The following is a 22,023-nucleotide window of genomic DNA, read 5'->3' on the forward strand; positions in this document are numbered from 1 at the left end:
CATTCTCTGTACTGTTGCATGACTGGGCTGGATATGTTTGTGAAAACATCAGGGTTGTGTATATCTGCCATGGCTTATTGGTAAATCACTTTGTGCAGGGTCCTGGGTTTGAGCCTTGCAGAGGCTGTTTATTTTGTTGTTGGGCAGAACACGGGCCATTGGATACAGAGTGAATAAGGCAGTTTAAAGCAGTTGTAAGCAGGTTTGTTCGGAGATGAGCAGTATTTACTTCCGGTTACAGTTTCTTACACTCAGTTAGCTTCTGCTTTGCTTAATCTGTGTAGGCAGTGCTTACCCCCATGCAAAAACACTTAAACATGCTTACTAGTTCTTACATATGCTTACTACTGCTTATCTGTGCTTAAACCTGCTTACTAGTGCCTTATTCATTATGACACTGACACTTCACATGTGCATTTCCTGCAGTACTCCGGTTCATAAATATATGTATTTTAGTTGGTTTCGCAACAAAAATATTGGTTATAACATGCTGCCATGTAAAATAGACTGTGTTACAGTGGGACTTGAACTGGGAATGCCTGCTCCTTAGGCAAATGCTCTGCCCACTACACTATTGCTGTGTTGCTTCATTTGCATATATCTTCCTTGTTATCCTCTTCAGCCTTTTAAGCTGCTATAACCGTAGCTAAGCAATGGGCACACCCACGCACCTACAGTTAGCTGTAATCGGGTTTAAAAAAAAAAGGGTTTCTTCATTTAATTTATATGTACTGTTGCTGTTGTACACATGGGGGACTGTTGGTGGGGACATGCGGACACCTATGAGTGGTCTCGCTCATTTGTTACCCACTTTCTGCTGTTCCACATTGCAGGGGCATGTTTATTCTGAGAGCTCTGCTTTCAGACATGTCCCCCTGCACTCATACATGCTCCGTGTAAGCCTAGGAGCTCGGGCAGTGGACCTTCTTAATATGCATGGCACATTGCCATCCTGCTCCTAAATGGGCACTTCTGTGCAGGACTAAGCTATTCCTCCACAGAAGTTTAGTAAATCTGGGGATCTGTAATGACGGCAATTTGCAAATAGACACACCTAGCACAAGAAACTTTTTGAAATGGCAGCACTTTGACTGTACATCATGAAATAGTTGCACTTTGCAGACAAATAAACTCCTCGAAATACATGCACAGTAATAAGCACACACTATAAGTACTTTTACACACTTTGAGATACTTTGAATAACTCTAGTTATGCCCTTGATGCAATACGAAATCATAGTTATGCCAAAACACAGCACTTTGCCAAAAAACATGCAGTTGCCTTGCTCTATTTATGCTTAATGTGCCCTTTTTGCCCATATTATATTCGTTTTGCTGATTTAATCTCTTTTCATGCCCAGTGTACATCTCTTGTGCTCGTTTTACTCTAAAAATGCACATTTTGCTTTAAATATACTCATTTTGCTTTTCTGGTAATCATTTTACCAAATCTCTTCATCTTAAACATTTTGTTTAATTAATAAACCTTTTGTGTCTTTCACTTGTTTAATAATGCGGTTTGTGCTTTTTTTTTTTTTTTACAAAATAAACTGTTTGTGTACGTTTGCATTACCTTTGGTTCTCTTCTTGCTCTTTTTCATGCTCGATTCTCTTAGTTTACCTTCCCTGTCACCTCTGCACCTCATGACTCTGGATAGCTGTCTATGGAATCCCGGTTCTGACACCATGTCGCTCGTCTAGTCAGGATGTAATAGACAAGCCTTTGCGGGTTCTATTCAAGCAGCTTTATTATGTACAAACACATCATGATTAAGCTTAACTTCAACTTAGGTAACATATACAAACTAGCTACATTCATTCTTACATGCTCACTCTCTGGCTGCACTTTCAAAATGGCACTGGGAATAGAATGTGGATGCTATTTATATATGTACATTCAGTCCTTGATATGTTTCTTAATGACATGGCACACACACTTTGTTCTACATGTGGGCTGTATATGAATAAATATTTTTTAAGATAAAGAGTTAGAGCAGCCCAAAGAAAGGAAGGAGGGGAGGAGGCACAAGGAAGATGAAGGAGATTAGATGACAGAGGGGGTATAGATGTAATAATAGTACATTACGTTTTGTCCAACAGAGAGTTATGGCATGAGTAATATTAATAAAATGAGCTTCATTATGAATGTGAATGAAGGTATGTCATGATATGTCAGCATGATTCAGAAATGAAAAAAAAACATAGCCTGATGAAATGTGATTGTCACAGTAGTTATTTGAAGCAAATTGTTGTTGATCAGAAATAGGGACCATGAAAACAATGTTGCCATAGCCACCACTTTAGCAGGTATGTATATGTAATGCACATTTATATGTATATGTATATGTACTGTATATGTATATGTATACTTATATGTACGTTTTATATATGTATATGTACATGTATTGTACATGTATGTGTAATGTACATTTATATGTATATGTACATGTACTGTATATGTATATATGTATATGTATATGTGTATATATATATATATATATATATATATATATATATATATATATATATATATATATATATATATATATATATATATATAATTACTGCAGTGGTGGTGCTGTGGTTGTGTTGTCGCCTCACAGTAAGACGTTGTCCTGTTCGATTCTCAGCTAGAGCGTCCTTTTCTATGTGGAGACATGCGTGAATGGGTGTACTTTCGTTGAAGATTGTGCATCAGGGCTGGCAACTCGGCACGTAAAAATCTACTGCCATTCATTAGCAGACCTGAGTTCCACTGTGGTGACCCCTAACCGGGAAAAGCCGAAAGACACTCTATATATATATATATATATATATATATATATATATATATGTATAATATACATGTATATATATATATATATATATATATATATATATATATATATATATATATATATATATATATATATATAGGTTCATAGGTTCATACTAGGCTATCTGCCCTGAGGCATTTATAAGCCTAGCCCGAGTGTGTTTGGCTTTCGTCACCCTTTGATTCGAGTTTACCGTGCATTTTTAAGGTTAGTTTACCGTGCCTCTGTCTAGTAGTGACACTGAAGTAATCCCCGGGGTAAACCTACGATCCCCCATCCACTCATCAAGATTCTTCTTGATGAGAGTCAGTGAGGGGCTCTGCCTAACATGGACTGGGATTCTATTCCAGAGCAAGGGGAGCCTCTGGGTTATGAATCTATCCCTCCAACATGTTCTGTTTATTTCTGTGCAGAGGTTCAGATTCCTCAAGCATGTAGCTCTAAGGGATTTGGATTTTCTGAGGTGGAGCAAGTTCATTAATTCTGGGTTGGACATAGCTTTATATGTTAGGCATAGATCACCTCGAAGTAGGCGGTATGCAACTGAGTAGAGCTGGAGTTTTTTTAACCGAGCAGCATATGGCATCTGTTTGAGTCCTTTGACTCTTTTTGTGAGGTACTTTTGGGGTCTTTCTAGTTGCTGCAGGTGTCGGGTAAGGTACATCCCAAAAGGGGCATTGTACTCTATTATGGGCCTGATTAGGGCTGCATAAAGGGGCACTATGACCTCCTTTGATCTAGATGTGAATCCTTTCATGATAAGGTGGGCTATGTAGAAGGTTTTTCTAACAACTTTGGCAATGTGGTTATCAGAGGAGAGATTACTATCAACTTGGGTCCCCAGATCCCTAATTACTTTCTCCATGCTTAATGGGTTTTCACCTATGTGGTAATTTGTGGGTACTTTGTTTTTGCCAAAGGGTATGCCTACACGTTTTGGCATTTAGCTTTAGACCGTGGCTCTGGCACCAGTTATCCATCTCTGTGAGACCTTTTTGAAGGCTGCTCGTGTCAGCTGGAGAGTCAGTTATGGCTCCCAGTTTGCAGTCATCTGCTAACTTGGTCAGCCACAGTCCTCCTGTGTTAGCCTGTACCTTTGAAAAATATATACCGAACAAGAGAGGTCCCAGGGCTGAGCCTTGTGGGACACCACTTGTAACCGGTTTTGAGTCAGACATGGCTCCAGCAATTCTGACTCTGTGGGTTCTGTCTTTGAGCCAGTTTGCAACCCATCTTGTGACATAGGAGGTTATATTTAAGCTGGATAGCTTATCTATGATGCCTGAGTGGGGTATTGTGTCAAATGTCTTCGCGAGGTCCAGATAGGCTGTGTGGACAACCTTCCCTTCATCTATGGCCTTGGTGACAGTTTCAAAGAAGTCAACCAGGTTCAAGAGGCAGGATCTGCCCTTGACAAAGCCGAATTGGGTAGGATCTAGTATCTGTAGGTCCCCAGTGTCATTGTTTATGAGTTCCATGATGATCCTCTCCATAGCCTTGCAGACTAGGCTAGTCTGGCTTATGGGGTGGTAGTTTCCAGGGTCCGTCGAGGCACCACCTTTGTGGAGAGGGACCTCTGTTGTTGTACGCCATTCATTGGGTACATATCCTGTAGTAAGGCTGAGATTGTACAGCATATTTACATGAGGGTTTAGTTCTTCTTGGAATTCATGTAGTATGCAACCCGGGACACCATCTGGTCCCATTGAAGCAGTGTTTTTTGCTTTGGAGAGGGCAGTTTTCACCTGAGCATCTGAGATGCTAGGAAGGCTACACTCTTCTTGGATAAATATTTGCTCTTTTGGGGGGGAGAAGTTTGCACTAAACCTGTCTGCCAAGATGTTGGCAATGTCTGTGGGTTCCGTGAATTTTTTCTCATTTACAATCAACTCTGAGCATATCTGGGAGTTGCACCCCAGTTTCCTAACATAGCTAAAAAAAGCCTTGTGATTGTCCTTAGTGTTCTGTGCAATTTTTTTCTCGAAGCTGGCCTTGGAGGATTTTATGAGGGATCGTAATTTTTTGCTAGTACTGATCAGAGATGCCTTCCCTTTTAGGGATTTTGCTCTATCATGTAGTAGCTTCCTTCTTCTGTTGTACAGTTTGTTTATGGCTGGGGTCCACCAGACTGGACACCTACCTTTGGATGACGGGCCTTGGTTTTGTTAGGGATAGCATGATCCATGCATTCCTGGAGGTGTCCATAGAATGCATTTTTATAGGATTCAGCTGTTTGGGCCATAGTTTCCCCTTGAAGGATTCCACTTCTGTTTTGAGAAGTGTGAAGTTTGCTTTTGAGAGGTTTTTCACTGTCGTTTTTTGGGCTGGGGGTGGGGACGGGTTTTGGATATCCAGTGAGACTAATTTATGGTCTGATCTTACCAATGAGGGGTTTACTTCTGGTATGGAGCATAGAGTCCCCATGTTGGTAATGATCAGGTTGAGTATGTTATCCCCTCTTGTGGGAGTGGTGATTAGTTGTTCCATGGCATTTGAGTTTATAAATTCCAGGAGCCTTTGGGCTAGGGTGTTGGGGCTTGAGTAATGCTCCCAGTCTATGTTTGGGTAGTTGAAATCATCCAGTATGATGGTGTTTGGAGAGATCTTCATGTTCTCCAATGTTTTCAGGAAAGCCAAGTGGGATTCCTGATTTTGAGAGGGTGGTCTGTAGCATGCTATAAATTGAAAAGCAGTTTTACCCACTGTTAGTTGCACATGGATGGTCTCCGATGCTTCGTGCAATGCCACTAACCTGGAGGTGTGGGTATCCTTGATAAAAATGGATACCCCTCCTCCATTTGTGGTTCGGTCCAAGTTTTGGAGCCAAAAAGCATGGTATGAGGTATAACCTGGTAGTGCTGGGGTGCTCTCTGGAGCCTTGAAGCAGGTCTCTTTCACTGCACATATGTCGATGTTCTCCATACTGAGGAGAGCTTCGAGTGCATGCATCTTGAGGTTTAGACTTCTGGCGTTTAGCAGCATCACCCTTAGTTTTTTGTTCATTGTGCTGTTTATGGAGGTGGGTTTGTCTTTTGAGCCTTGCCTAAAAAAGGCACTATGGGGGTGGCAAGAGCCTTTGCCAATATCCGAAAGCCTAGGGGTGACAGGTGCAAGCCATCCCTAGCGAAGTAACATGGCTTGTCGAGCATGTCATCCCAGGCTGACAGACACTGGATCCCCTTTGAATGACACCAAAATTTTAGCCAACTGTTAAAATCGATCATTTTGTCTTTGTACTGCGGCATCATTGTAGGTGAGGGTAATATGCTACTAAAGGTCAGGGTCATACCGGCCGGCCTGATATATATAGATATATATATATATATATATATATATATATATATATATATATATATATATATATATATATATACACATGTGTATATGTATATACACAAGGCTGTTCTTGCAGTGGGTATTCCATCCTGTCTATGATACACTAATAGTAGATATCGACCATGTGGACAAAGGCTTCATGTAGGAGCTGGTAAAGCTCTGTCAACCTCATTTCCAGGCATGTGGACCACATGGGTGTACCCATCCATGTGGTCACTAAGTGTAGTTTTGAGAATGGCTGCAGGGAATTTCCAGTGCCCAGTGAGTGTCAGTGTTTGTATTATTCCAGACAACTGCCTCAAGGATACTACACCAGTTTCTCAATGTCACACTATGGCACATAGAAGAGTATATGTGGTTCTCATGCATAATGGAGGAGTGAAACAAAACCGTACAGGCATTTTATGAAACTGCCCTTTACCCTGATGGGGTGGGAGCCAATGACTGCACCCGCACTGCCATCCAGGTCCATTCTGGGAACAAGGAAAGCAGTATATCTACCATGATAGATTCCACTCTGCAGGGAGGTTTGCAAGGAATAAGGTATAAAATAAAATGCAACATGTCCCACTTTTTCATATATGGCACAGCTGCATTTTCTTCCAAGACTTATGTGGGGTTATTCATCCAGGGTAATTTTAATGACAATTCTAGATATGATGCAAAGACATTGATAGTCTGTTAGACTATGGCAATAAATGCATACAGCACAGCTCTGTCACAGGCCAGAAACATCACTAAACATATATTCAGACTGATGAAGGCCCATTTCCACTATGTAGGTGTCTATGGTAGGGCCTGGCAGTGTGATCCAGAAATATAAAGCAAAATGTTCATTGTGTCTGCAATAGTACACAGTATGTTGGTGCATAGACAAATACAGCAGGGACTGCAGGGTATAGGTAAATGAGAATAAGAAATCCTGACAGGTAAATGAGAATAAGAAATCCTGACAGGTAAATGAGAATAAGAAATCCTGACGATAGTGACAGATGAGATGTCTGTTGAGAAGCCTGTGGACAAACCAGCGGCAGCAGATGACCATGAGAGGTGAACATGGGCACAGTATGCCATGGTACTGGCTTAAGGGACATCATCTGGTTCACAACAATTTATTAAACTAGACATAAGATACATCAGTAATGATGCATGCAGTTCTGCAGTGCAGCTAAGCCATGAAAAAGGGCAAGTTATCATTCCAAGTTTTAAAACTCAAAGAAGGATATTCCAGAGTTATTCTTTGTCACCTCTGCTTTGTTGTCTTGCATTTAACCCATTAACCTGTTTACTTAACAGATTAAGCTGTGGTAACAATTTGGCTCTAGAAAACAACTTCGATTAAAGACTGCTTATCTACTTTTGTAGGTGAGTTACAACTGCATAGTTCATCCGATGAGGAATTCAAAGTACAACTGCAAGTAGTTAAAATTTTCTCAGATGATATAAGAATGTTATTTGGCCTTGATAAACATGCAGAAGCAATGTGTAAAGCACAAAAGTTACAGTATCAAAAAATACCAATATGGGACAGGAATGTAATAAAAAGGAACTAGAGCAGGCGGGAGTGTATAAATACTTGGGAACTGAGGAAGGGTCAGAAATAAAACAAACAAATGTGAGTAAAACTTTAGTAAGACTAAAACTAATATGGAAAACTGCTTTGACATCTAGGAATAATTTCCAAAGCATAAACCAATTTGATCTTCCTGTTCTTGGTTCCAGTTGTGGGGTGATTTACTGGCCCCCAAAAGGTAGATCAGTTAGACTTGAAAATAAGAAAAATGCTTCATGTGTATCAAATGGTATAAAAAAAAAATCATTGTTTACCATGATTATATATTCCTCATTCTGAATGAGGTATGGGCCTCCTCAAAACTAATTACATGCATACTTGTAGATCTGCAGCTGTGGAACTGCATACATATCGGCTGACCTCACCAAATCCAAACACAGTGAAAGTTTTAAAACCCGAGGAAAAAAATCTAAGATGACACCCTTGCTTAGTTTAGCAGTGACATATTGTGGTAAAACAGAAATGGAGATTAAATCAGAAGTAGACATAAAGTAAGCAAGTGAATGTACCAGAAGGATCAGATGTGAAGAAAATAAATAAGGAAAACATATAAATATTGTGTTAAGTATGGAGATAGCCTGCAACAACCTCATGTAGATCAGGGTTTGATGCTGGAGTGGGTAAGGAGGTGTGAACTGTAACCAAATGATGGTAGGTTAATAATGATGACCCAGGGCAGTGGACTATATATACTTTGATTTACAAAATCCATTGACATGTGGGAGAAACAAACATAATTCTGTAAAAGATTCTGTGAAAGCAGTCACACATCTTGTTGTTGGGTGTGATAAATGCATGGTAGGGGGCCTGTATAGTGAAAGGCACAATACTGTGGCAAGTCTGTTACAGTGACAATTGTGGAAACTGTACCATATTGAAGTAATTGAGAAGCACGGGAAACAGGAACCACACAGTATTGGAGAAAATGGTGACGTTTATACCACAGGGGTTCACCCATTACCAATAGCTGAAAAATAGATGTGAAAAAAACAGATATAGCAGTCCAGACAAAAGACAAAAGTAACCTTGATCATTGAAATTGTTACACCTAGTGATTACAGTGCCTTGCATACAGAGAGAGTCAGAAAAATAACAGGATTTTCAGGCAGGGGTGAGAATAACGTGGAAGAAGGATACCGAGGCACTTTCAATAGTTTTCAATAGTACTAGGATCAACAGCTCTAAAAACAAGAATTTACAGTCATATTGCAATATGCTACTGATGCATGCAACTTTGTATGAATTACAGAAGGAGGCAGTTATGGCTACATTGCATGTGCTGCAAAGAGCAATTTTAGCTCACATCAAAGACCGAAACAATACTAAGTTTGTGAACTTCAATCATATCCTGACTTAGTAATGGAGTCCATTTCCATCATGATATCAGAAATCCAAAATACTTGGATAAATTAAACTGAAATAGAAATTAAACTGAAAAATGGGGCAAAATAGACATAAGCTGCAACACTAACAACGATGTATACAATTCTACATTAAGGTTATACTATTTCATGCATGGATTGTCCACACTGTGCATCTAAAGAAATCAACCTTGGCAACAGAGTACTGCGGGAAAGGAACAACTGTTATCACATACATAGATGAGGAGGGCCATAGTCATAGATATCATCAATGGCAGAGTGTGTGTGTGTGTGTGTGTGTGTGTGTGTGTGTGTGTGTGTGTGTGTGTGCGCGCGTGTGTATGTGCATGTGCATGTGCATGTGTGTGCACATGTGAGTGTGTGCGTGCACACATGAGTGTGTGTGTGTGTGTGTGTGTGTGTGTGTGTGTGTGTGTGTGTGTGTGTGTGTGTGGGTGTGTGCGCACACACATGAGTGTGTGTGTGTGTGTGTGTGTGTGTGTGTGTGTGTGTGTGTGTGTGTGTGTGTGTGTCTATTGCTGTGGTAAGTGCATATATCTTGATTTGGTTATTGTGGTGAACTAAGAAGACTGCTCAGGGAATAGGTGTTCTTCCTGGTGTGGGGCATCTGGGAAGATGTTTAGTGCTGGTGGGCATCAATTAGTTTGCATGGATATAGCTCCAGCAGAAGATGCTGCACAGTTCTGAAATCAGATAGACAGATGAGTCTATGGATCCATTAGGGCTCCTCTACCCATGTGGGTGCCTTCTATAGGTCGTTTTGGCACAAGTGTCACAATTGCAGCTGTGTTCATGGCATTCCACAGTACCCTCAACATTGGTTGAAGTGCTGAGGTAGTGGTGCTGTGGGACTTAGACAATATCTTGGCCTCTCATTGTGGACTTCTCCACAATATGTGCAAGACAAACAGCCACAAGAATAACGATGACCACGATTAGTGGCTATACTAGGACATCTGTTATAGACAGGCTCCCTCTATTGGCTTTTAAGTAAGTTACAAAAGTGGGCAAGGCCCTTTTAGAGGACTTCATGCAAATGATGTACCAATCTAATCAGGTCTGTTATGGATGCATTGGATTCTGACTGAACCTGAATAAAAAAGCCCTGCAAATAAGTTGTATGGCAGCTGTGGAATTTCTCAGTTCAGGAGTAGAGACAATTCCAATGGCAATCAGCCACCAGAACTCCAGTCCTGACTGCCCATGCCTCATTAAAGGGAGCTGCTGGAAATAAAGGATGTCTCTGCTATATGGGAAAAGTGTGCATCCTGTGTTAATGTAGCAGCTAATTCTTGTCCTGCCATGCCTTGCTGGGACTAGCAAGTGTGTTGCACAGGCACAGGAGCTGTGTTTTTGGAAGGGTGAAGAGATATGGCCATCACAGTACCATGTCTAACGTTGTCACCATGGGCTTGGACTAACAGGTAGGTTGCACAGGCACAGGAGCTGTGTTCTTAGAAGGGTGAAGAGATATGGCCATCACAGTACCATGTCTAACATTGTCACCATGGCCGCACACTGTGCCTGGATGTGGCAGCCATCACTGTTTCCTGATATCAGGCATGCTAATATCCACCGTGGAGGACTCAGAGAATGAAGCATTTGTGAAAACACCTGTGAGCACACCCTAGTGTATTAAAGCAGCCTTCTCAAACACCACATCCAGGGATCATGTAACTATAAAACAGACTGACATACAAAATCTGAAGGCAATATACCTTATGCAGACTGATGTTCTTGCCTGTAACAACAAAGCAGCCATACTCATTGGGTCTGTAGGTCTGAGTTAGCAGGTGTATGGTTTGCCATACAAGTTAGGTAATACCTACCTGACACATCACCACCTGAAAACAGAGGTGCTTGGCGAACACCAGCACCCAGATGAAGTCCTCCATGAAGAATTAGTGACCTGTCCTGCCCTCCAGACAGAGATGTTAGGAAATCCTCTGAAATCAATGAAGGGTGATTCTGTAAGTAAGCCCCAACTTGTGGCCCTTTGTTCCTCTGCCAGGTAGGTTGACTTGTGACCCTGTGTCATACCTGGTCATGTATTTGATTGTGGCCACTGACCAAGTTCACCAGCTCAGCAAGGTCCTGCCAGGCACGATCTTTCTTATCAGTTTGCAGCATCTACCAACCATATTCATGGAGGTGTTACAGGAGAATGTCAATCTCTGTCTGGGACAGCTTCTCCATCCTCCTCCTCTGTTTGTCAGGCATGTGTGCCTGTCAATATAAAGATACACTTGTGTAAACAGTTGGCATGGTATACCACTTTCACCCAAAGTTTAGCACCATACAGCTAAATTCTGTGTTGCTATGGACTCTTGTTATTTTTCACCCATGAACAGTCACATGCCACCTGTTCAGATGCCTGCCATTCAATGGCAGCCAGTATGCTTTGGTAGTATGTGTTGTATTGATTTACACAGGCAGCAACATTAACAAGCAAAGAAGACTGCAAACAACATTGGGCTGTCTGGAGCATGTCATGTGCTCACCCATGCTTCTTCTACCAAAACTGCAGATGGATAGAATTGTATTCCTCAGCCATGTCAGTCCTCAGATGTTTTGAGGTGCAACAGGACTCTACAGTGCAATTGATTGCCTTTTTATGTCCCCCACCCAGCCAATGCCATACAATGTGAATGTCAGCCAAAGTGTGCCAGCTCTGTGACCTTACATCCGTGGTGTATGAACCATGTCCTCAGAAGGTATTCAGCTCAAAACTAGGCTGTGACCTAAGGCAGGCCTTCAGTAAACATGTTAGTAACACCCCATTTTATGACCCACATAGGGCTTCCTAATGTGTATGTATGTGTAAATGGCACCTCCACCAATTCCAACCCAAGCATACAGTACTATGCTATGGATGTATTACCACACACTCTATAAATGCATCATACTCTCTATGATCAACCTCTCCCAAAGCAATTTCTGAAACAGAGAAGGAAAGTGTGCCTGCCTTTAACTCCCCTGGAGCTATGGCCAGCACAGCTTGGTAATAGCATTTATACCCCACTATCAAATACGCACCCTCTTCCACTGATTACCGTATGTGGTGACTAAAAAATGAAGTGGACCTGCCAATGACAGAGATCACATCACAGAGACCCTTGTACTACATGGTTAATTGCATGCACACTGCTGATGATTCATGCCTGTGCACTACATGGTCCAATGTGGTGACTAAAAAATGACAGAGATCACATCACAGAGACCCTTGTACTACGTGGTTAATTGCATGCACACTGCTGATGATTCATGCCTGTGCACTACATGGTCCATTGTAAGCATGCTCATGGTGATGCAGGCTAGCTCACTACTCCCCCTCTTCCAACAACTGATGGTACTGCAGGACTGGCCATTCATCATACAAACATCTAGTGTGCAATATTCTCATAACAGTACAGTAGAGAGTCGATTATCTGAACGTCAGTTATCAGAAATGTCAGTTATCTGAATGCGACTGTACAAAGTTTCAGGTAGGAAAAATCATAAAGTCTGAATATGTAAACGTCATACATATTCGCTTGTGCGTTTTGAACTTGTAGCCCCTCATATGTGAAAAATATCCTTTATTGTCCACTGGAATCACTGAATGGTTGAAAAGTGTACTCTCTGCATGCAGAATAAACAAGATTTTAGAAGTTTTTTATCCAGTTCAGTGTATATTTGATTATCCAAACTACCCTAGGTCCGAATTAGTTCAAATAATTGACTCTCTACTGTAATGTCTTTTTCACAATCCTACCCCATCCTTCAAACAGGATACAAGGGAAACACATGCTGTTACATACAATCATACAAATACACATATCAATAAAGGAAAGTCGACACTGTGACATCCAACGTCCCTGGCCTAAACACAGGGTCTATGAACAACACAACATACAACACAGTTCAAACCTCCTGCTATTGCACTTACATTTTTGAAAAACTTTGACAGCACTCCCTTAGTCAGCAGTGACTTGTGGCCAGCTCAACCCATATCCCCCATGGAAACAATAAATGTAAATCAACAAACACCATTTATCTGCAGCCAGTGTATGAAAGCAGTTTCCTAACATTTGCAGGCAACTTTCAAGTAATGTTAATGAGAGCCTAAAAACAGAATGTGGAGTCACAAAGGGTCATTCAATTATTATCAACTGACTGCAGCAAATTCCATAGTTGGATGAGCATAATGATTGCTGCTTCTGTTTTTATCATGCAGTTTCATTACTCTTAGCATGCTAATTATGGTAATGAGCCTAGTTACAGTGAATGTCTCTGAATTATACTTTCATTACAATAGGCAAATCACCAGGGTTGTGATATGAAGCTCATTTCAGATCATGTACTTGCATGATTACGTGAGAAGCATATTGCACATGTATTGGTGTATCACTGACTCCAGTGGACACATGGATAAATGCTGCTTTCGCTATGACCCATAGACACACTAAAATTTAGACCTGGAAATATATATGGATACTGTGCTGTATGTCCAATGTGTTTTAATGCAAATGTACAACTATATTCTTTTGCACTATGACCTGTTAAGTGGCTATGGCTTTTAAGGCAATAAAGGTGCCAGTGTTTCCTTGTGGTACTCTAAGGAGTCAAATATTTTTGTACATAATGTACAGAGACTGCAGGGATCACCTGCTTAGAATACTGTGATGGTTTTCATTATAAGGTATATGCCTGTCAGAAACTTGTTAGGGTAGTGACTGCAGCCAGTAGCATTAGCTGCTCTGGTGACCTCAAGATTCTTTACTGCTCTTCTGTGTCAACAGAAAAAAAGACACCAGAAAGAGTTCTCATGAGTTGTACAGTTAAGTATGCATAACAGGATCGTTTTAGCGTATTGTACTCATGGCCCTGCAGGATATATGATTTAAGCTACTTCACTATTCTGTTATTGATTCTCAGATCCTGGGCAGATAGAGAAGAACTGCCTCTGCTTTCGGAGATGTATGGAGTGTCTTCAAACATAAGGGGTAAGTAGGCTTATTGTCATACTATATAAAGGTGTTAAATATCATAGGAGTATATTATCTTCTGTTATAATTATGTTTTGTAACTGTAATACCCATAGGTGATATCACTACATGCTGCTGTACAAACCTTTCCTGCTTATGCTAACAGAAGACCTGAGCTGCACTCAGAAAAGTTAATTCCATGTCTTCAAAAAGCCAAACACAGTATTAGCATTGTATGCCCTTATATAATGCCTACTAGAATGCATTGCCACATACCCAAGGTCTTTGGCCCACTAATGTGTTATGATCATTGCCACAGCCCTAGCAGATCTAAAAGCAAGCAACATACAAATCTCCCCATATCTGCCATGCATGACCCATAGAAATGCCATGCCTGTGTCATTTATGACTAGCATAACCATGACATTCTACCATAATGGGTATTCTGTTCTGTAGCACATGTACAGTCCAGATGACATTTATATTTTCAGATTAACATTTATGTAACTGCAAAAAAAAAAAAATAAGCAAATAAATTAGCAACTTACTGAATAAATAAATAAAAAACAGACATGACACAGACTGGCATAATATCATCATTTTCATAAGAACTTTACATAAACCATATGAGCTTTACATAAAACATTTCTAACAGAATTATCAGCAATGTTTGAACTTCTTAAAACAAAACCAAAAAAAAAAAAAAAAATAATTACAATTCATGATTTGTCCATTCTTACCATGTCTGTTTAATGTTAATTAGTGAGCAATTCTTTTAAAAATAATACGTTTCTACTTGCTGGGGTTAATGGTAGTGGTTTCGTTTAGGTTTCAATTACCATCTTTTCTAAGAGGTTTGTGGAATTACTTGTGTTGGGTGATTTCCCTGACATCTGTTTGCAGATGGTTCCTTTTGAAGAGTACAGTCTTAGGGAAGCTTTTGTGAACATGTCGTTAGGGTAAACTTGTATCTTTGTAGAATTAAGGTATAATTTTCTTGGGTGTGAGAGCACAGGGTGAAGTCTTAATTAAAAGTTTGTTTTTTAGAGGTGTCAAACAAGTGTGAGCGCTTCATAAATCTGCAAATACTATAAAGTCTGACTTAAGTCTCTGCATGCTGCCTGTGGAGGAGACTGTGGAAATAGTGACAGCACATTCTCTTCTGAGAATAAAGTCATTTTTTGCGATGGACCTCCAAGCTTCTGGGGAAAGGTAGTTTGAGACTGAATAGGAAGCCTTTAGCTGAGTGTTGACTTTATTAATAATTGTTTTTATTTGCTGCCTGGATGTTTGCTCTCTGGATGTTAGAATAGGGCTCAGTAGTAGTCATAGGTACCTGCATTCATCAACAAGTGTTACTGGTTGATTATTAGGATAGTGTAAGCATAGGGTGCTTTGATTAAATATTTTCTGAGGTAGCAAAGACCATTAAGGCTGTTTTGTTTAAAATCATTGTTTTATTATTATCATATGGCCAAAGTCACCTTGCAGGAGGATTTGTAATGTTTTGTTAGTGGAATCTTCCTGACAGAGTATAATGTCATTTACCCAGAGAGTAAGATTTGTAGATGGTATTGCTGAGCTGACATTACTGATGAACACTGAGAATAGCATTGCCCCAAGTCCTGATCCCTGAGCAATCACCTGCAGAGCAATAGACAGACACTTACTGAACCAAGGTACATCATTGTGCCCAAAGCTTGTGTTGAGCAGCTTTGTTAATAGTACTTAATAACTGAGGTTTTCAAATTCCATACTAAGATCAGTAAAACTATCTTCATTTACTTAACTTTTCCATTGCTAAACACCCAAGGCTGTTGGTCACTTAACGGTCATTGTGTAAGCCATGCTGAGAGTCACACAATTTACAGTATAAATGGTAGTAAGTGTGTTGCAGCCATTGTGAAAGCCATGTTGAGAGTCACTTAATAGTCCATACTTATTTAAGTGTTCTGGAATTTGTTTATATATGTATTTTCTAATATTTGTTGATAGGGCACAGTATGGAGATGGAACAGATGTCATGTGATATGGGGTGGTTCAGTTGGTGATAGAGATGATGAGCAAGTGCTTAAACTCAGCAGGACATGATGCCAAGTGAAGGACAGGTTAAATACATATGCAAAAGATTCGGATATGTGTTTAGTGGTCATTTTTAGGAATACAGAGTAAATTGTATTGTATCAAGTTTTTACAGCAATTTATGGACTGGCATTGAGAATATGTTCTGAAAGTATAATGTGGGAGCTAGTATGGTGCTGTTGTGACTGCCGCCAGTGGATGATTATTCAAATTTCAGTTATGGAGGAAGGCTGTCGACATATGGCAGGTGAGGAGCTTTAAGGGCAGATGTTATTGTCAAGTGAACTATGCAACAGTGGTGTACAGGAGGAACACATACAGCTAAAACTCTGAGGGACAGTCATGAGAAAGGAGTAGAGTTGAGGGGTGAAAGGGGCAAAGCAGGAGTGTTTGGACTATATGGAATAACTGAAGAACTAATTAGTGTTTTCATTTCTTTAATGTTGTAGCATCAAGATCAGGCGCTTTCTTCACACACATAGTAGAAGCCTTAACCTAAAAGGTTTAATAGAGAATGATTCCAGATGTAACATACAGAAATCAGGAGACATGCTACTTTTTTTTGTAAGGAATGCCATTGCATTAACAAGGTGCATTTGTCAAGATGACTTATTTCAAAGGAAGCTTCAGTCCTCATGGCTATTCCAACTACAATTTAGAGAGTGTTGTTTATATTGTCATATGTGCCATTTGTGAATCTTTTTATATAGGGTTAAATGAGAAAAAAATCGCAAGCATATTTTTGATCTTATTCATTGTATTTAGACTATGCTGAACAGTGACAAACTCTGTAGAAATTCTACTCTGTACATTAGTTTTAAAAAGTTTATTTTTTTCATAATTTATTTAATTAGTGAGCACAATTGTAGTGATGTAGATACAATTAAGGAAGAGAACCAGCTACAGAGGCAAATTGAGATAAATGTGGGCCAGCCAGCTGGAGACAGCTGCTGTCTCAGTATTAAGAGCTTGCAAAAGATCTGGGTCTTAAAATGGAATAAATTAATTTTCTTTACTGTTCATAGGTTCATAGGTTCATACTAGGCTATCTGCCCTAGGGCATTTATAAGCCTAGCCAGAGTGTGTTTGGCTTTCGCCACCCATTTTAAATTAATTTTGCTATGCCTTTTTTTGAGGTTAGTATACTGTGCCTCTGTCTAACAGTGACACAGAAGTGATAGCCGGGGTAAACCTACGATCTCCCATCCACTCATCAAGATTCCTCTTGAAGAGAGTCAATGTGGGACTCTGCCTAACCTGGACTGGGATTTTATTCCAGAGTGAAGGGAGCCTCTGGGTTATGAATCTGTCCCTCCAGCATGTCCTATTTATTTCAGTGCTGAGGTTCAAGTCTCTCGAGCGCATAGCTCGATGGGATTTGGATTTTCTGAGGTGCAGCATGTCCATTAATTCCAGGTTGGACATGGCTTTATACGTCAGGCACAGATTGCCTTTGAGCAGGCGGTATGCCACTGAGTAGAGCTGGAGTTTCTTTAACTGGGCAGCATATGGCATCTGTTTGAGCCCTTTGATCCTCTTGGTGAGGTACTTTTGGGGTCTTTCCAGTTGCTGCAGGTGTCTGGTAAGGTACATCCCAAAAGGGGCATTGTACTCAATTATGGGCCTGATGAGGGATGAGTAAAGAGGTACGATGACCTCCCCTGATCTAGATGTGAATCCCTTCATGATTAGGTGGGCTATATAAAATGTTTTTCTAACCTATTTGGCCACGTGGTTGTCAAATGAGAGATTGCTATCAACTTGGGTCCCCAGGTCCCTAATGACTTCTTCTGTACTTAATGGATTACCACCTATGTGGTAATTTGTGGGCACATTGTTTTTGCCAAAGGGGATGACTATACACTTTTTGGCGTTTAGCTTGAGGCCATGGCTCTGGCACCAGTTGTCTGTTTCTATGAGGGTCTTTTGGAGGATGCTTGTGTCGGCTGGAGAGTTGATTATGGCGCCCAGTTTGCAGTCATCTGAGAACTTGGTCAGCCACAGTCCTTCCGTGTTGGCCTGTACTGCCGAGAAATATATACCGAACAAGAGAGGTCCCAGGACTGAGCCTTGTGGGATGCCACTTGTAACTGGTTTGGAGTCTGACATGGCTTCAGCAATTCTAACCATGTGAGTTCTGTCCTTGAGCCAGTTTGCAACCCATCTAGTGACATAGGGGTTTATATTTAAGCTGGTGAACTTATCTATAATGCCCGAGTGGGGTATTGTATCGAAGGCTTTTGTGAGGTCCAGGTAGGCTGTGTGGACCACCTTCCCCTCGTCAATGGCCTTGGTGACTGTTTCAAAGAAATCGACCAGGTTTAAGAAGCAGGATCTGCCCTTAACAAAGTCAAACTGGGTAGGATCCAGTGTCTGTAGGTCCCCAATATCTTTATTTATGAGGTCCATGATGATCCTTTCCATAGCTTTGCAGACCAAGCTAGTCAGGCTTATGGGGCGATAGTTTCCAGGATCCGTTGAGGCACCACCTTTGTGGAGAGGGACCACTGTTGCTGTACGCCACTCTTTGGGTACATATCCTGTAGTAAGGCTAAGATTGAACAGTAGTTTTATGTTTGGGTTTAGCTCTTCTTGCAGTTCACGTAGGACGCAGCCCGGGACACCATCTGGTCCCATTGATGCTGTGTTTTTTGCTTTGGAGAGGGCGGCTCTTACCTGAGCATCTGAGATGTCAGGGGGGAAGCACTCTGTTGGGATATATATTTGCCCTTTTGGTGGGGGGGGGGAGAAGTTTGCACTGAACCTGTCAGCTAGGATGTTGGCAATGTCTGTGGGCTCGGTGTATTTTTTGTCATTTTGGACTAATTCTGAGCATATCTGGGAATTCCCACCCAGGTTCCTAACATAACTAAAGAAAGCCTTGTGATTATCCTTAGTGTCCTGTGCAATTTTTCTCTCGAAGCTGGCCTTAGACGATTTTATGAGTGCCCGTAGTTTTTTGCTAATACTGATCAGAGATGCCTTCCCTTTTTGGGATTTTGCTCTATCATGTAGTAGCTTCCTCCTTCTATTGTATAGTTTGTTTATGGCTGGGGTCCACCAGACAGGACGTCTGCCTATGGTGGATTGGCTCTTGGTTTTATTTGGGATTGCATGATCCATGCATTCCTGAAGGTGTTCATAGAATGCGTTTATAAAGGATTCTGCGGTCTGAGCCGTATTTTCCACAGGCCCGGGGGCTTTGAAGGATTTCGCCTCGGTTTTGAGGTGTGTGAAATTTGCTTTAGAGAAGTTTTTCACTGTGGTTTTCTGGGCAGGGGGTGGGGTCGGGATGTGAATATCCAGTGAGATTAGTTTATGGTCTGATCTTACCAGTGAGGGATACACTTCTGGTCTGGAGCATAGTGTCCCCATGTTGGTGATGATCAGGTCCAGTATGTTTTCCCCTCTTGTGGGAGTGGTAACAAGTTGTTCCATAGCATTTGAGTTTATAAATTCTAGGAACCTTTGGGCTAGGGTGTTGGAGCTAGAGTAATGCTCCCAGTCTGTTTGGGTAGTTGAAGTCGCCCAATATAATGGTGTTTGGAGAGACCTTCATATTTTCCAGTATTCTCAGGAAGGACAAGTGGGGTTCCTGTGTTTGGGAGGGTGGTCTGTAGCAGGCTATAAACTGGAAGGCAGTTTTACCCACAGTTAGTTGCACATGGATAGTCTCTGATGCTTCATGCTGTGCCACCAACCTGGAGGTGTGGGTATCTTTGACGAATATTGATACTCCCCCTCCTTTTGTGGGTCGGTCCAAGTTTTGGGGCCGAAAAGCATGGTATGAGGTATAACCCGGTAGTGCTGGGGTGCTCTTGGGAGCCTTGAACCAGGTTTCTGTTACTGCACAGATACCGATGTTCTCCATGCTAAGGAGAGTTTCGAGTGCATGCATCTTGAGGTTTAGACTTCTGGCGTTGAGTAGCATTACTCTTAGTTTCTTATCCTTTGTGATACCTATGGAGGTGGGTTTGTCTTTTGAGCCTTGCCTAAAAATGGCACTATGGGGGTAGCAAGAGCCTTTGCCAATATTCGAAAGCCCAGGGGTGACAGGTGCAAGCCGTCCCTAGCGAAGCATTGGGGCTTGTCGAGCATGTCATCCCAGGCTGACAGGCATTGGATCCCCTTTGAATGACACCAACACTTAAGCCAATTGTTGAAATTGATCATCTTGTCTTCATATTGTGGCATCATTCTTGGTGAGGGTAAGATGCTACTCAAGGTCAGGGTCATACCGGCCTGGGCTACATGCTCAGAGAGCTCTTCTATGTCTCTTTTCATGTAGCCAGGGAGGTACGTCTCAGGTCATTCACACCAGCATGGACAATGACTGAGTCATATTTGTACTTGCCTTGGAGTGACCTGAGTGCTTGTGTTATGTGGTGGATCCTAGCGCCCGACAGGCAGCTCACCGTGACCTTCTCCTTGTTCAGCCTGGTGAGCAGGATGTCAGTGTGCCTGATGATAGAGTCACCTATTACAAGTTTATCAGGTGTGTTGTTTAGTCTTAAGGGCTGTGACTGTTCAGCACACTGGCTTTGTGAGCTATGTGTTGCACGTGTTTTGTTTTTGGGTAGCGGTTGCTTGGGTGTCTGCTTTGGAGGTCTCTGCTGCTTAGGCAGATTTTTATTTAGAGCCTCTGAGTATGTTTTTGTGTGTTTATGTATTTGGTTTGTTGTCGTGGTAGGTCTATGTGAGACTGGAATTGCAGTGAGTGTGGTTTCCTTCTCCTCCTGATTGGTTACGCCAGTACTGAGTTGAGAGAGCTTAGCTTCCAGTTTGGCTATATGGTTGCATCTCTCACATGTGTTGGAATTTGTTGGGAGGAGGAGAGGGTTGTCTGTGTACATGAGGCAGTTGTAACATTGCCTCAAGATTCCCAGATTCACCAGCTGGACCGGAGAGGAGATTGACAACTGACCTTTGGACATGCTAGAATAGTATTGGGAATTCCTTTATAATTGAAAAAAAGGCCAATGGGGAACAAGGTACTCAAGGGGAGTTTGTGAGGGTGTAGTGCTTTTAATTTTTTAGAGCTGACTTATATAATTGCTTTAGTGAGCAAGTGCCAGGTAACTTAAATGCAATGTGTTACAGGTAACTTAAATGCAAAAACGACAAACAGTAACTTTCTTTCAAGTGAAACAAGGAAATAAGTACAGTAAGCAATGCAGATATCACTAGGGATCCACAGAAGTGCTAAAAGGCCGCGTTTTAGGTAGAATTAGCGTTTCAGGGAAATAAACAAACAACAAGCATACAAATAAAGGTAGATTCAGCAGGCCTGGATCTAGTCTATGCTACAGCAAACAAGGTGTACCAATTTCAGTAAGAAACAGTTAGAATATGCAGGCACTATAAGCCTCTAACCAGAAATTCCCTGCTCAGAAGGGCAGAGTCCAGCCTCTCCTCCCACAAGAGTGCAGACCGCAATCCTTCTTAACGTAAAATAACTGGCCTGAAGCCCAAGTGCTTAAACCAGAACTAATACACTTTTAGAATAACAGATTGCTGTTGCAGCACTAAAACTGATAGTGAAAACATTTATTCAAATGCACACATCTTATGTATCCATTTCCACCAATTTGATTTATTTATTCATTTTGTTGGCTGCTAGTTTTAACAAAGAAGTTGAATTGTTGCCTGTTTTTTTACTTTTTTTATCTTTTAATTTGCTTACTATTTTTACAATATTTGTATTTTAAGAGATGCAGATGTAAGAAATAAAGTGGGATAATTTGGATTGTGTAGAATACTAATGATTTTATGGGACATCCTTGAATGTCTTCAATACTGCAGAAATAATGCTTGATTATTGGTTTCATGAAAAAGCTAAATACTGAGGTTGTTAAAGCTGTGAAAAA

Source organism: Protopterus annectens, chromosome 11.part0 (genome assembly GCF_019279795.1).
Source record: "Protopterus annectens isolate FY-2018-M chromosome 11.part0, PAN1.0, whole genome shotgun sequence".
NCBI lineage: Eukaryota > Metazoa > Chordata > Ceratodontiformes > Protopteridae > Protopterus > Protopterus annectens.